Raw genomic sequence first — 14845 nt, forward strand, 5'->3', positions numbered from 1 at the left:
TAGGGAGGTCCAGGGCAAGGGTCTGAATTGACTGCTCTTTCCATTCTTGAAAGGCCGCTTCTGGATTCTATTCAAAAGGATCATCATCTTTTCCTTTCAGTGTTTCATATAGAGGCCCAGCTATTAGACTGTATTTAGGGATCCAGATGCAGCAAACCCCGGTCTCCCCAGGAACCCCTAAGCTGTCTTCTAGTTTTAGGAAGGGTGAGGCTGCAAATGGCTTCTTCCCTTTCCTGGGATGGGCTTCTCCGATCTTCTGTGAGAATGAAGCCCAGGCAGGTCACCTTAGTCTTTGATATTTGAGCCTTTTTCTTGGACACCTTCTATCTTTTATTGGCTAGGTAGTTCAGAGGCCTCCTTAGTAGGGCTGGCGATCAGGATGTCGTCTGCATATTGAAGGAGGGCTCCCTTCTCCAGAGGTAGATCTTTTAGGGCTTTAGCTAACGTTTCCCCAAAGATGGTGTGGGTATTTTTGAACCCCTGGGGCAGGACGGCCCAGCAGTATTGTTTTTGTTGTATGTTGAGTCCTGCCACTCACAGCCAAAATTTCTTGTGACTCTGGGACTAATGGAATACAGAAGAAGGCATCATTGAAGTCTAATACAGAATAGCATGTCCTGGTGGATGGTAGAATGACCAGCAGGGTGTAGGAATTAGGAACTACTGGATGTATATCCTCTGTGGCTTCACTGACTGTCCTGGCGTCCTTTACCAGGTCCCCAGCAGCCCACAGGGCTCTCGTGGTCAGGCCCCTCCCAGGATATGGAGCTCACCTGTGCAGGTAGCCAGCAGCACATGGGGCTCTCATGGTTAGGCCGCTCCCAGGATATGGAGCTCACCTGGGCAGGTACCCTGGCAGGGCTGGGCACACAGGAACCGTGCACATAGTCCTCATTGCAGAGCACCCCCAGCACACCTGTCGCTCAGAGCTGACACAGAGCACCTCCGTGCAGGGCTTGAACTAACACACAGCAGCTCCGACATGTCTGTGACCCTAGCCTTCACTCTGTGCGGCCTCCCTCCACCTGGTCTTCCAGGGGCTTCCACTGCAGCCGGGGCACCAGGCCTCTGTCTCCACCCACCAACCCTCCTCTCCCTGACTCCTGGGTTCCTCTCATTAGGAGAGGGTCTTCTTGAAGTTGTCTCCCACTCATGGACCAGATAAAATGATTAGAAAACAAGCCAGGGCTGCCGCCCCTTGTCTATCCTGACTCTCGGGACCCTACACCTGTTCCTTGGATCTGGCCGGTGCAGCAAGGCCCATTTTCTGCAACTCTGAGCCCCTGAGGGGCGAGGATTGGCTGACCTGGGCAGCCTGACCCGGACGGCCAGCCCTTCCCAGGTGTGCCTGGGTTGAGGTCAATATAAACACCCCTCCAGGCAGCAAAAGCCTCTGCAACTGTGCCTGACGCCATATTCTCTGCCCCGTCAGCAGTCTTGGGATTGGGCTGGTGGGAGGGAGTAGGGCCCAGGGCTCTATGAGTGGCCCCGTGTGAGTGGGGCTCTGCTGGACTTTCTGCAGGAGTTGCCGGGCTACCCCCTGCTAAAGAAGAGGATGTGTCACCCATACCTGCTGCTGGAATTTCTCCCCTGGCAGAGGTGAGGAAGGAAAAAAGCAGTGGGTGCCGGGACAGAAGGGGTACCTCAGGCAGGGAAATGGAACGCTTCCAGAAGAGCGACCGGGGCCAGGACCATCCTGGCTGGCCTGCAGACACCAAGTCGGCCTGCGTGCTGTCGCTGGTGTGACTCCAAGCCCCTTTCTCTAGGCTTTAAAGTCTTTGCACACATTCAGGTGTTTTACCTGGGAAGGGTGGGAAAAGTTCAGCAGCAGCTGGCCTGGGGCTCAGCTCACGTTTACTCAGAGACGCCTTCTCACGGTCCCCCAGCTTTGCAATGAGGACGTTCCTTGCGGGGGGGCTGCTGGCTGCATGGGAGACGATTCCCCACCTCTGACCAACTTCAGAATTGTTTACCACTGGAGCAAGTGCCCTGATAGGGTTTTCCTCTGTATGGCCAGTGGGTTCTGTTTTTTTTTTTCCTTTTTGGTTCAAGGTAGGTTTTATTCCTCTTTTTGTATTTATAGATATAAGCATGGAAAAAATTCATTCATATAAATACGTCTATGGGAAGGACAGAACTTTTTTTCTGTTTTATTTTTTTTAAGATTATTTATTTTTTAATTTTTGAATTTTATTTTATTCATTTTTTTATACAGCAGGGTCTTATTGGTTATCTATTTTATACATACAAGTGTATATATGTCAATCCCAGGCTCGCAATTCATCCCACCACCACCACCCTGCCACTTTCCCCCCTTGGTGTCCATACATTTGTTCTCTACATCTGTGTCTCTATTTATGCCTTGCAAACCGGTTCATCTGTACCATTTTTCTAGGTTCCACATGTATGCGTTAATATACGATATTTGTTTTTCTCTTTCTGACTTACTTCACTCTGTATGACAGTCTCTAGATCTATCCACGTCTCTACAAATGACCCAATTTCATTCCTTTTTATGGCTGAGTAATATTCCATTTTATATATGTACCACATCTTTTCCATTTGTCTATCTATGGGCATTTAGGTTGCTTCCATGACCTGGCTATTGTAAATAGTGCTGCAATGAACATTGTGGTGAATGTGTCTTTTTGAATTATGGTTTTCTCTGGGTATATGCCCAGTAGTGGGATTGCTGGGTCATATGGTAATTCTATTTTTAGTTTTTTAAGGAACCTCCATACTGTTCTCCATAGTGACTGTATCAATTTACATTCTCACAAATAATGTAAGAGGGTTCCCTTTTCTCCACACCCTCTCCAGCATTTGTTGTTTGTAGATTTTCTGATGATGCCCATTCTAACTTGTGTGAGGTGATACCTCATTGTAGTTTTGGTTTATATTCCTCTAATAATTAGTGATGTTGAGCAGCTTTTCATGTGCTTCTTGGCCATCTGTATGTCTTCTTGGGACAAATGTCTATTTACATCATCTGCCCATTTTTGGATTGGGTTGTTTGTTTTTTTTTACTGTTGAGCTGCATGAGCTGTTTATATATATTGGACATTAATCCTTTGTCCATTGATTCATTTGCAAATATTTTCTCCCATTCTGAGGGTTGTCTTTTCGTCTTGTTTGTAGTTTCCTTTGCTTTCCAAAAGCTTTTAGGTTTCATTTGCTCCCATTTGTTTATTTTTGTTTTTTATTCCATTACTCTAGGAGGTGGATCAAAAAAGATCTTGCTGTGATTTACGTCAAAGAGTATTCTTCCTATGTTTTCCTCTAAGAGTTTTATAGTGTCTGGTCTTACATTTCGGTCTCTAATCCATTTTGAGTTTATTTTTTGTGTATGGTGTTTGGGAGTGTTCTAATTTCATTCTTTTACATGTAGCTGTCCATTTTTCCCAGCACCACTTATTGAAGAGACTGTCTTTTCTCCATTGTATATCCTTGCCTCCTTTGTCATAGATTAGTGGACCATAGGTGTGTAGGTTTGTCTCTGGGCTTTCTTTTTTTTTTTCTTTTACATCTTTATTGGAGTATAATTGCTTTACAATTGTGTGTTAGTTTCTGCTGTATAAAAAAGTGAATCAGCTATACGTATACATATAACACCATATCTCCTCCCTCTTGCACCTCCCTCTCACTCCCTTTTCCCACCCCTTTAGGTGGTCACAAAGCACCGAGCTGATCTCCCTGTGCTATGTGTCTGTTTCCCAGTAGCTATCAATTTTACATTTGGTAGTGTATATATGTCCATACCACTCTCTCACTTTGTCCCAGCTTACCCTTCCCCCTCCCCGTGTCCTCAAGTCCTTTCTCTACGTCTGTGTCCTTAATCTTTTCCTGCCCCTAGGTTCTTCATAAACTTTTTTTCTTTTAGATTCCATATATATGTGTTAGCATACAGTATTTGTTTTTCTCTTTCTGACTTACTTCACTCTGTAGGACAGACTTTAGGTCCATCCATCTCACTACAAATAACTCAATTTCATTTCTTTTTATGGCTGAGTAATATTCCATTTTATATTGAAGATGTGCAACATCTTTTTTACCCATTCATCAGTTGATGGACACTTAGGTTGCTTCCATGTCCTGGCTATTGCAAATAGAGCTGCAATGAACATTGTGGAACATGACTCTTTTTGAATTATGGTTTTCTCCAGGTATATGCCCAGTAGTGAGATTGCTGTGTCATATGGTAGTTCTATTTTTAGTTTTTTAAGGAACCTCCATACTGTTCTCGATAGTGGCTGTATCAATTTACACTCCCACCAACGGTGCAAGAGGGTTCCCTTTTTTCCCCACCTCTGCAGCATTTATTGTTTGTAGATTTTTTTGATGATGGCCATTCTTACCTGTGTGTGGTGATACCTCATTGTAATTTCGATTGCATTTCTCTAATGATCAGTGATGTTGAGCATTCTTTCATGTGTTTGTTGGCAATCTGTATATCTTCTTTGGAGAAATGTCTATTTAGGTCTTCTGCGCATGTTTGGATTGGGTTGTTTGGTTTTGTGATATTGAGCTACATGAGCTGCTTTTTGGAGATTAATCCTTTGCCATTTGCTTCATTTGAAAATATTTTCTCCCATTCTGATGGTTGTCTTTTCGTCTTGCTTATGTTTTCCTTTGCAGTGCAAAAGATTTTAAGTTTCATTAGGTCCCCTTTTTTTATTTTTGTTTTTATTTCCATTTATCTAGGAGGTGGGTCAAAGAAGGATCTTGCTGTGATTTATGTCATAGACTGTTCTGCTTATGTTTTCCTCTAAGAGTTTTATAGTGGCTGGTCTTACATTTAGGTCTCTAATCCATTTTGAGTTTATGTTTGTGTATGGTGTTAGGGAGTGTTCTAATTTCATTCTTTTACATGTAGCTGTCCAGTTTTCCCAGCACCACTTACTGAAGACACTGTCTTTTCTCCATTGTATACCCTTTCCTCCTTTGTCATAGATTAGTTAACCATAGGTACGTGGGTTTATCTCTGTGCTTTCTATCCTGTTCTATTGATCTCTATTTCTGTTTTTGTGTCAGTACCATATTATCTTGATTACTGTAGCTTTGTAATATAGTCTGAAGTCTGGAAGTCTGATTCCTCCAGCTCTTTTTTTTTCCCCTCAAGACTGCTTTGGCTATCCGGGGTCTTTTGTGTCTCCCTACAAATTTTAAGATTTTTTTTCTAGTTCTGTAGAAAATGCCAAAGGTATTTTGATAGGGATTGCATTGAATCTGTAGATTGCTTTGGGTAGTATAGTTTTTTTCACAATATTGATTCTTCTAATCCAAGAACATGGTATATGTCTCCATCTGTTTATATCATCTTTGATTTCTTTCATCAGTGTCTTATAGTTTTCTGAGTACAGGGCTTTTAGTTCCTTAGTTAGGTTTATTCCTAGGTATTTTATTCTTTTTGTTGCAGTGGTAGTGGGATTCTTTCCTTAATTTCTCCTTCTGTTCTTTCATTGTTAGTGTATAGGAATGCAAACAATTTCTCTGCATTAATTTTGTATCCTGCAACTTTACCAAATTCATTGATTAACTCCAGTGGTTTTCTGGTGGCATCTTTAGGATTCTCTATCTATGATATGATGTCATCTGCAAACAGTGACAGTTTTACTTCTTCTTTTCCTTTTTGTATTCTTTTTATTTCTTTTTCTTCTCTGATTGCCATGGCTAGGACTTCCAAAGCTATGTTGAATAGTAGTGGTGAGAGTGGACATCCTCGTCTTGTTCCTGATCTTAGAGGAAACGCTTTTAGTTTTTCACCATTGAGAATGCTGTTTGCTGTGGGTTTGTCATATATGGCCTTTATTATGTTGAGGTAGTTTCCCTCTGTGCCCACACTCTGCAGAGTTTTTATCATAAATGGGTGTTGAATTTTCTCAAAATCTTTTCCTGCATCTATTGAGATGATCATATGGTTTTATTCTACAATTTGTTAATATGGTGTATCACATTGATTTGTGTATATTGAAGAATCCTTGCATCCCTGGGATAAACCTCACTTGATCATGGTGTATGATCCTTTTAATGTGTTGTTTGGTTCTGTTTGCTAGTATTTTGTTGAGGATTTTTACATCTATATTCATCAGTGATATTGGTCTATAATTTTCTTTCCTTGTAGTATCTTTGTCTGGTTTTGGTATCAGGGTGATGGTGGTCTCATAGAATGCGTTTGGGAGTGTTCCTTCCCCTGCAATTGTTTTGAAGAATTTGAGAAGGTTGGGTGATAGCTCTTCTGTAAATATTTGATAGAATTCACCTGTGATGCCATCTGGTTCTGGACTTTTGTTTGTTGGAAGATTTTTAATCACAGTTTCAATTTCATTGCTTGTGATAGGTTTGTTCATATTCTCTATTTCTTCCTGATTCAGTCTTGGAAGGTTATCCCTTTCTAAGAATTTGTCCATTTCTTCCAGATTGTCCATTTTATTGGCATAGAGTTGCTTGTAGTAGTCTCTTAGGATGCTTTGTATTCCTGTGGTGTCTGTTGTAACTTCTCCTTTTTCACTTCTAATTTTGTTGATTTGAGTCCTCTCCCTCTCTTTCTTGAGTCTGGCTAAAGGCTTATCATTTTTGTTTATCTTCTCAAAGAACCAGCTTTTAGTTTTATTGATCTTTGCTTTCGTTTTCTTTGTTTCTATTTCATTTATTCCTGCTCTGATCTTTATGATTCCTTTCCTTCTACTAACTTTGGGTTTTGTTCTTCTTTCTCTAGTTCCTCTAGGTGTAAGGTTAGATTGTTTATTTGAGATTTTTCTTGTTTCTTGAGGTAGGCTTGTATTGCTATAAACTTCCCTCTTAGAACTGTTTTTGCTGCATCCCATAGGTTTTGGATCATCGTGTTTTTGTTGTCATTTGTCTCTAGGTAGTTTTTGATTTCCTCTTTTATTTCTTCAGTGATCTCTTGGTTATTTAGTAACGTATTGTTTAGCCTCTATGTGTTTGTGTTTTTTACGGTTTTTTCCCTGTAATTGATTTCTAATCTCATAGCATTGTGGTCGGAACAGCTGCTTGATATGATTTCAGTTTTCTTAAATTTACTGAGGCTTTTTTGCGACCCGAGATGTGATCTATCCTGGAGAATGTTCCGTGTGCAGTTGAGAAGAACGTGTAATCTGCTGTTTTTGGATGGAATGTCCTATAAATATCAATTAACTCTATCTGGTCTATTGTGTCATTTAAAGCTTGTGTTTCTTTATTAATTTTCTGTCTGGATGATCTCCACTGGGGTAAGTGAGCTGTTAAAGTCCCCCGCTATTATTGTGTTACTGTTGATTTCCTCTTTTATAGCTGTTAGCAGTTGCCTTATATATTGAGGTGCTCCTATGTTGGGTACATATATATTTATAATTGTTATATCTTCTTCTTGGATTGATCCCTTGACCATTATGTAGTGTTTTTCCTTGTCTCTTGTAACATTCTTTATTTTAAATTCTATTTTATCTGATATGAGTATTGCTACTCCAGCTTTCTTTTGATTTTCATTTGCATAGAATATATTTTTCCATCGCCTCACTTTCAGTCTGTATGTGTCCCTAGGTCTGAAATGGGTCTCTTGTAGACAGCATATATATGGGTCTTGTTTTTGTATCCATTCAGAGAGCCTGTGTCTTTTGGTTGGAACATTTAGTCCATTCATTTTTAAGGTAATTATCGATACGTATGTTCCTATTACTATTTTCTTAATTGTTACGGGTTTGTCTTGGTGGGTCCTTTTCTTCTCTTGTGTTTCCCACTTAGAGAAGTTCCTTTAGCATTTGGTGTAGAGCTGGTTTCATGGTGCTGAATTCTCTTAGCTTTTGCTTGTCTGTAGGACTTTTGATTTCTCTGTGAAATCTGAATGAGATCCTTGCTGGGTGGAGTACTCTTGGTGGTAGGTTCTTCCCTTTTATCACTTTAAATTTATCATGCCACTCCCATCTGGCTTGTAGATTTTCTGCTGAGAAATCAGCTGTTATGGGAGTTCCCTTGTATGTTATTTGTCATTTTTCCCTTGTTGCTTTCAATAATTTTTCTTTGTCTTTAATATTTGTCAATTTGGTTACTATGTGTCTTGGCATTTTTCTCCTTTGGTTTATCCTGCCTGGGACTCTCTGCACTTCCTGGACTTGGGTGGCTATTTCTTTTCCCATGCTAGGGAAGTTTTTGACTATAATCTCTTCAAATATATTCTTGGGTCCTTTCTCTCTCTTTTCTCCTTCTGGGACCCCTATAATGTGAATGTTGTTGCGTTTAATGTTGTCCCAGAGGACTCTTAGGGTGTCTTCATTTATTTTCATTCTTTTTCTTTATTCTGTTCCATGGCAGTGATTTCCACCTTTCTGTCTTCCAGGTCACTTATCCGTTCTTCTGCCACAGTTATTCTGCTACTGATTCCTTCTAGTGTATTTTTCATTTCAGTTATTATATTATTCACCTCTGTTTGTTTGTTCTTTAATTCTTCTAGGTGTTTGTTCCTTAATTCTTCTAGGTCTTTGTTAAGCATTTCTTGCATCTTCTCGATCTTTGCCTCCATTCTTTTTCCAAGGTCTTGTATCATCTTCACTATCATTATTCAGAATTCTTTTTCTGGGAGGTTCCCTATCTCCACCTCATTTCGGTTTTTTTTCTGGGGTTTTATCTTGTTCCTTGATCTGGTATAAAGTCCTCTGCCTTTTCATTTTGTCTATCTTTCTGTGAATGTGGTTTTCCTTCCACAGGCTTCAGAATTGTAGTTCTTCTTGCTTCTGCTGTCTGCTCTCCAGTGGATAAGTCTATTTTAGAGGCTTGTGCAAGCTTCCTGATGGGAGGGACTGGTGATGGGTAGAGCTGGGTGTTGCTTTGGTGGGCAGAGCTTTAATCCGCTTGTCTGCGCATTAAATAAAACTTTAATAAAAAAGTTTAATCCGCTTGTCTGCTGATGCATGGGGCTGGGTTCCCTCCCTGTTGGTTGTTTGGCCTGAGGCAACCCAGCCCTGGAGGCTACCTTGCTCTTGGTGGGGCTAATGGCGGACTCTGGGAGGGCTCACACCAAGGAGTATTTCCCAGAACTTCTGCCGCCAGTGTCGTTGTCCTCACGGTGAGCCACAGCCACAGCCACCACCTGCCTCTACAGGAGACCCTCTAAAACTAGCAGGTAGTTCTGGTCATTCTCTTACAGGGTCACTGCTCCTTCCCCTGGGTCCTGATGTGCACACTACTTTGTGTGTGCCCTCCAAGAGTGGAGTATCTGACTGGAGTTGAGACTCTGAGACTCTGCGTGGGGTCGCACAGACTCTGGGTCCTGTGAAGCTTCGATGTTTTGTGGTTCTAGAAATCCTATAGGAGACGGTCCACAGCAGGTGAAGCTAATGCTGTCAGTAGAGGTGCTAAAGCCAAAGATCTGCAGTTCCGACTAGAGGTGCCGATGTACATACAGGACAGAATCATCTCGTGTGAATGTAGTTCAGGCATGTTTAAGATGAATGCAGCCATGTTAATGCCTACCATATTCTATCTTGAGCCTCTCCTCAGGGACCCCCTCCTCAGTTCCTGAGGCTCCTGTAAGTCATGTACAGGGGACTGGAGAGTGGGCTCTGTCCAGTCTGAGCCCTGAGTTACACTGTGTGTATCTTAGGATACTTTGTATTTCTGTGGTGTCTGTTGTAACATCATCTCTGTCATTTCAGGTTTATTTGGGCTCTCTCTTTTTTAGAAAAACATACTACTGTTGTCTTTTATTCTTTACAGAAGTTTAATAAGTGTTTGATCTACTATCCTTACTCTATGTATACTTTTTGCAGCGAGATTTTTACTTTGTTTTCTTGTTCCTATCAATAATTAGTGAGACTTCTTTTAAGCTATCTTCAACATTGCTTATAAAGCTGCTTTATTAGTGATGACAGAGCCTTAATGGAAGTCATGTTCTGGTTGTAAATTAGAATACAATGTGCCAGCAAAAAGCCCCTTAAGTTTATGTCTCATTACTTCTTGTTCTTTTTTTAATTTAATTTTTATTTTTTATCAGAGCAAATTTGATTAAAATGTTTTGTTTCTTCTAGGTGTGCAAGATGTGATTCTTTTAAACATATGCATATATCTATTCTTCTTTGGATCATTTTCCCATGTAGGTTATGACACACTGTTGAGTAATCTTCTCTTGGTATTACATAGGTCTTTGGTGATTACATATTTCACATGTGTTTCTATATCTATCTTAACCCCAATATCCTAATGTATCCAATCCTCACACCTTTCCATTTGGTGAACCATAAGCTTATTTAATGAATCTGTGATTGCATTTCTCTGTGGAAATACCTTCATTGGTATCAATTTTTAGCAAAGACCTATAAGTGATATTATAGGATATGTGTCTTTTGCTTTCTGACTCAGTACAATTTGCCTGATTACCTCAAGAATCATACATGGTGCTGCAAATGGCATTGTTTCATTTTTTTCTCTGGCTAATATTCCATCTGTACGCGTACCAGTTCTTCTTTGACCATGCACCTCTTAATGGACTTTTTGGTTGTGTCCATGTCTTGGCTATTGTAATACTGCTGCAATGCACATTTGCTTGCCTGTGTCTTTCCAGTTTTATCTTCTTATGTTATAGGACAAGGAGTGGGCTTGCTGTATCATATGGTAGTTCAGTGTGTACATTTTAAAGGCACCACCATTCAGTTCTCATTAGTGGCTCTTTCCAGGTTACGTCCCTCTTAAAGTTGAGGGTATGCATTTCTCCAAAACACCTTCAATATTTATTGTTTGTAGTTTTCTTGCTGATGGTTATTCTGACAGGTGCGAGCTGATACCTCTTTGTGGTTGAATTTGCATGTGTCCAATAATCTGTTGAAATTGACCTTTAAAGCATGTCGTTTTTATTTATCAAACTGTGATTACAGCTTAGATCTTGGATTTTCATGTGGCTACTAATTCCTTATACTGAGCTTTAGGCATGTCCTGTTTTTTCTTTCCCTATTTTTTATTAAAGAGTGAGTACAACTTCCCTCTTCATATTGACGTGTTGAAAAATTTGTCATGTGTTGAATTTTCTTGCCTATTCCCTACCCCAGGGCATTTTTTGAGGGCAGGTGTCATTTACCGCCCGGCAGGCCTTGTGACTATTAAGCAACCATTAGCACTGGGTTTAAAGCTGCTGTTGTGGGAAACAGCCACGAGGCGGCAGCATTATTACATTCTCAACTCTTGTTACTAGGGCAACAGACTCTTCCTGGAGGTCGAGTTCAGAGGTTGGAAATTAGAGTGGAATGTGCTGGGGTAAGCTCTCAAAAGGTTATGTCTCCTTACTTATGTTTGTGTTTAAAATTTAATTTATATTTCTTACCGGAGTAAATTTGATTAGAGTGTTGTGATTGTCTGACTGTACAGAATCTGCTCAATGATTCATACATATGTCTGTTCATTTTTGGATCCTGTTACAATGTATGTTATTACAGAACGTTGAGTAGACCTCGCTTGGTATTTACTAGTTGTTTTGTCATTATATATTTTATATGTATTGGTGATTATATAATTCATATAGTTTATATGTTATATGTTTATAGACATTTAACATACATTAGTATATGTATGTTAGCCCCATAATCCTAATTTATCCATCCTCCCACCTTTCAATTTGGTTAACCATTAGTTTGTTTTATAAGTCTGTGAGTGTCTTTTTCTGTGGAAATATGTGCATTGGTAGCAATCTTAGGATAACATGTATAAACGATACCGTAGGATATTTGTCATTCCCTTTTGACTTACTTAACCCAATATGATTACTTCTAGGCTCATCTGCACTCCTGAAAACGGCACTGTTCATTTTTTTCCCGAGGCTACTATTGCATTCGGTACGTATACCGCTTGTTCTTTGTCCATTTATCTGTTGATGGACATTTTGTTTGCTTGCCTGTCTTGGCTATTGTAAATATGGCTGCAGTGCATGTTTTCCTGTCTGTGCCTTTCCGATTCTGGTCTTCTTAGGGTATAGGCCCATTAGGGGATCGGCCGCAACATGTGGTAGCTCAGTTTTTACCTTTTAAATGAAGCTCCATTCTGTTCTCATGATTAGCTGTTACCAGTTTACATCCAACCAACAGCATAGTGGCTATGCCTTTCTCAACTAACCCGTCAGCATTCATTGTTTGTAGACTTTTTACGGATGGCATTTTGAATATTGGGTGTCGCAATCTTTTTGTAGTTTGGATTTGCATCCAACCAATAATTCCTGATATTGAGCTTTTATCCATGTTCTTCTTTTTTTAAAATAACAGAGTGAGTAACACTTACCTCTTCAAACTCTTTTCTTGCAAAGTTTTCCGTGTTGTGTACTTTTTTGGCCATTCCCAACCCCAGCATATTTTTTGTGGGCATGAGTCATTTACAGCCCTGCAGTTCTTGTGAATATTAGTGACCATTAGCTGTAGATTGAAAGCTGCTGTTTGAGGAAACGGCCTTAGGGTGGCAGCATTTCTACATTGCCAACTCTGCTTGCTAGGGAAACAGAACCTTGCTGCAAGTTGTGCTTTTTGGTAGCAGATTAGAGTGGAATGTGCCAGGAGAAACCCCCGTAAGGTTTAGCCTCCTTAATTCTTGTTTGTGTCTTTAAGTTGTAGTGTTTATCAGAGGAAATTTGATTGAAAAATGTCTTTTGTTCTGGGTGAACGGAATCTTTTTCATTTACACATATACATATATCTATTGATCTTTGGGTCCTTTTCCATGTAGCTTATTACAGAGTGTTGAGTTCACCACACTTGGTATTCCATAGGTCTTTGGGGATGATATATTTTATATATATTAGTATATGTTTGTTAACCCCAATATCCTAATTTATCCAATCCTCACACCTTTTCTTTGGCTTAACCAAAAGTTTGTCTTCTCAATGTGAGATTGTCTTTCTCTGTGGAAATATGTTCATTTTTATGAATTTTCAGATGACATAAGTGTTATCCTAGGACATTTGTCTCTCGCATTCTGACTTACTTCACGTTGTGTTAATATCTCTAGGCTCATCTGTGGTGCTGCCTATGCCATTCTTTTATTTTTTTTCATGACTAATATTCCAATGTGTCCATATACCACTTCTTTGTCCATTCATTTGTTTATGGGCCTTTGTTTTGCTTCCATGTCTTGGCTACTTCAATATTGCTGCAGTGCACATTTGCCTGCCTCTGTCTTTCCAATTCTGGTTGTCTTAGGTTATAGGCCCAAAAGTTGTGCTGCCGCAACATATGGTAGCTCAATTTTTACCCTTTAAACCAGCTCCGTTCAATTTTCGTTAGTGCTGATACCACTTTACATCCCAACAGCAGCTAGAAGGTACACAGTTCTCTAAAACCCCTTCAGCATTTATAGTTTGTAGACTTTTTGCTGATGGTCATTTGACTGGTGTGAGCTGAAACCTTTCTGGAGGTTGGATTTGCATGTGGCTACTAATTCCTTATACTGAGGTTTAGGCATGTCCTGTTTTTTCTATCCCTTTTTTTTCTTAAAGAGTGAGTACAACTACCCTCTTCATATTGACTTCTTGAAAAATTTGTCATGTGTTGAATTTTCTTGCCTATTCCCTACCCCAGGGCATTTTTTGAGGGCAGGTGTCATTTACAGCCCTGCAGGCCTTGTGACTATTAAGCAACCATTAGCACTGGGTTTTTAGCTGCTCTTGTGGGAAGCAGCCAAGAGGCGGCAGCATTATTACGTACTCAACTCTTGTTAGTAGGGCAACAGACTCTTCCTGGAGGTCGTGTTCCAAGGTTGTAAATTAGAGTGGAATGTGCTGGGGCAAGCCCTCAAAAGGTCATGTCTCCTAACTTATGTTTGTTTTTTAAAATTAATTTATATTTCTTACCGGAGTAAATTTGATTAGAGTGTTGTGATTGTCTGGCTGTACAGAATCTGCTCAATGATTCATACATATGTCTGTTCATCTTAAGATCCTGTTACCATGTATGTTATTACAGAAAGTTGAGTAGACCTCCCTTGGTATTTGGTAGGTGTTTTGTTATTATAATTTTTATATGTATTGGTGATTATATAATTCATATAGTTTATATGTTTTATGTTTATAGACATTTAACATATATTAGTATATGTATGTTAGCACCATAATCCTAATTTATCCATCCTCCCACCTTTTAATTTGGTTAACCATTAGTTTGTTTTATAAGTCTGTGAGTGTCTTTTTTTTTGGAAATATGTTCATTGGTAGCAATCTTAGGATAACATGTATAAACGATACCGTAGGATATTTGTCATTCCCTTTTGACTTACTTAACCCAATATGATTACTTCTAGGCTCATCTGCACTCCTGAAAACGGCACTGTTCATTTTTTTCCCGAGGCTACTATTGCATTCGGTACGTATACCGCTTGTTCTTTGTCCATTTATCTGTTGATGGACATTTTGTTTGCTTGCCTGTCTTGGCTATTGTAAATATGGCTGCAGTGCATGATTTCCTGTCTGTGCCTGTCCGATTCTGGTCTTCTTAGGGTATAGGCCCATTAGGGGATCGGCTGCAACATGTGGTAGCTCAGTTTTTACCTTTTAAATGAAGCTCCATTCTGTTCTCATGATTAGCTCTTACCACTTTACATCCAACCAACAGCATAGTGGCTATGCCTTTCTCCACTAACCCGTCAGCATTTATTGTTTGTAGACATTTTACGGATGGCAGTTTGAATACTGGGTGGCGAAATCTTTTTGTAGTTTGGATTTGCATCCAACCAATAATTCCTGATATTGAGCTTTTATCCATGTTCTTCTTTTTTATAAATAACAGAGTGAGTAACACTTACCTCTTCAAACTCTTTTCTTGCAAAGTTTTCCGTGTTGTGTACTTTTTTGGCCATTCCCAACCCCAGCATATTTTTTCAGGGCATG

The sequence above is a fragment of the Eschrichtius robustus genome, chromosome 5 (assembly GCF_028021215.1).
Source record: "Eschrichtius robustus isolate mEscRob2 chromosome 5, mEscRob2.pri, whole genome shotgun sequence".
In the NCBI taxonomy this organism is placed as follows: domain Eukaryota; kingdom Metazoa; phylum Chordata; class Mammalia; order Artiodactyla; family Eschrichtiidae; genus Eschrichtius; species Eschrichtius robustus.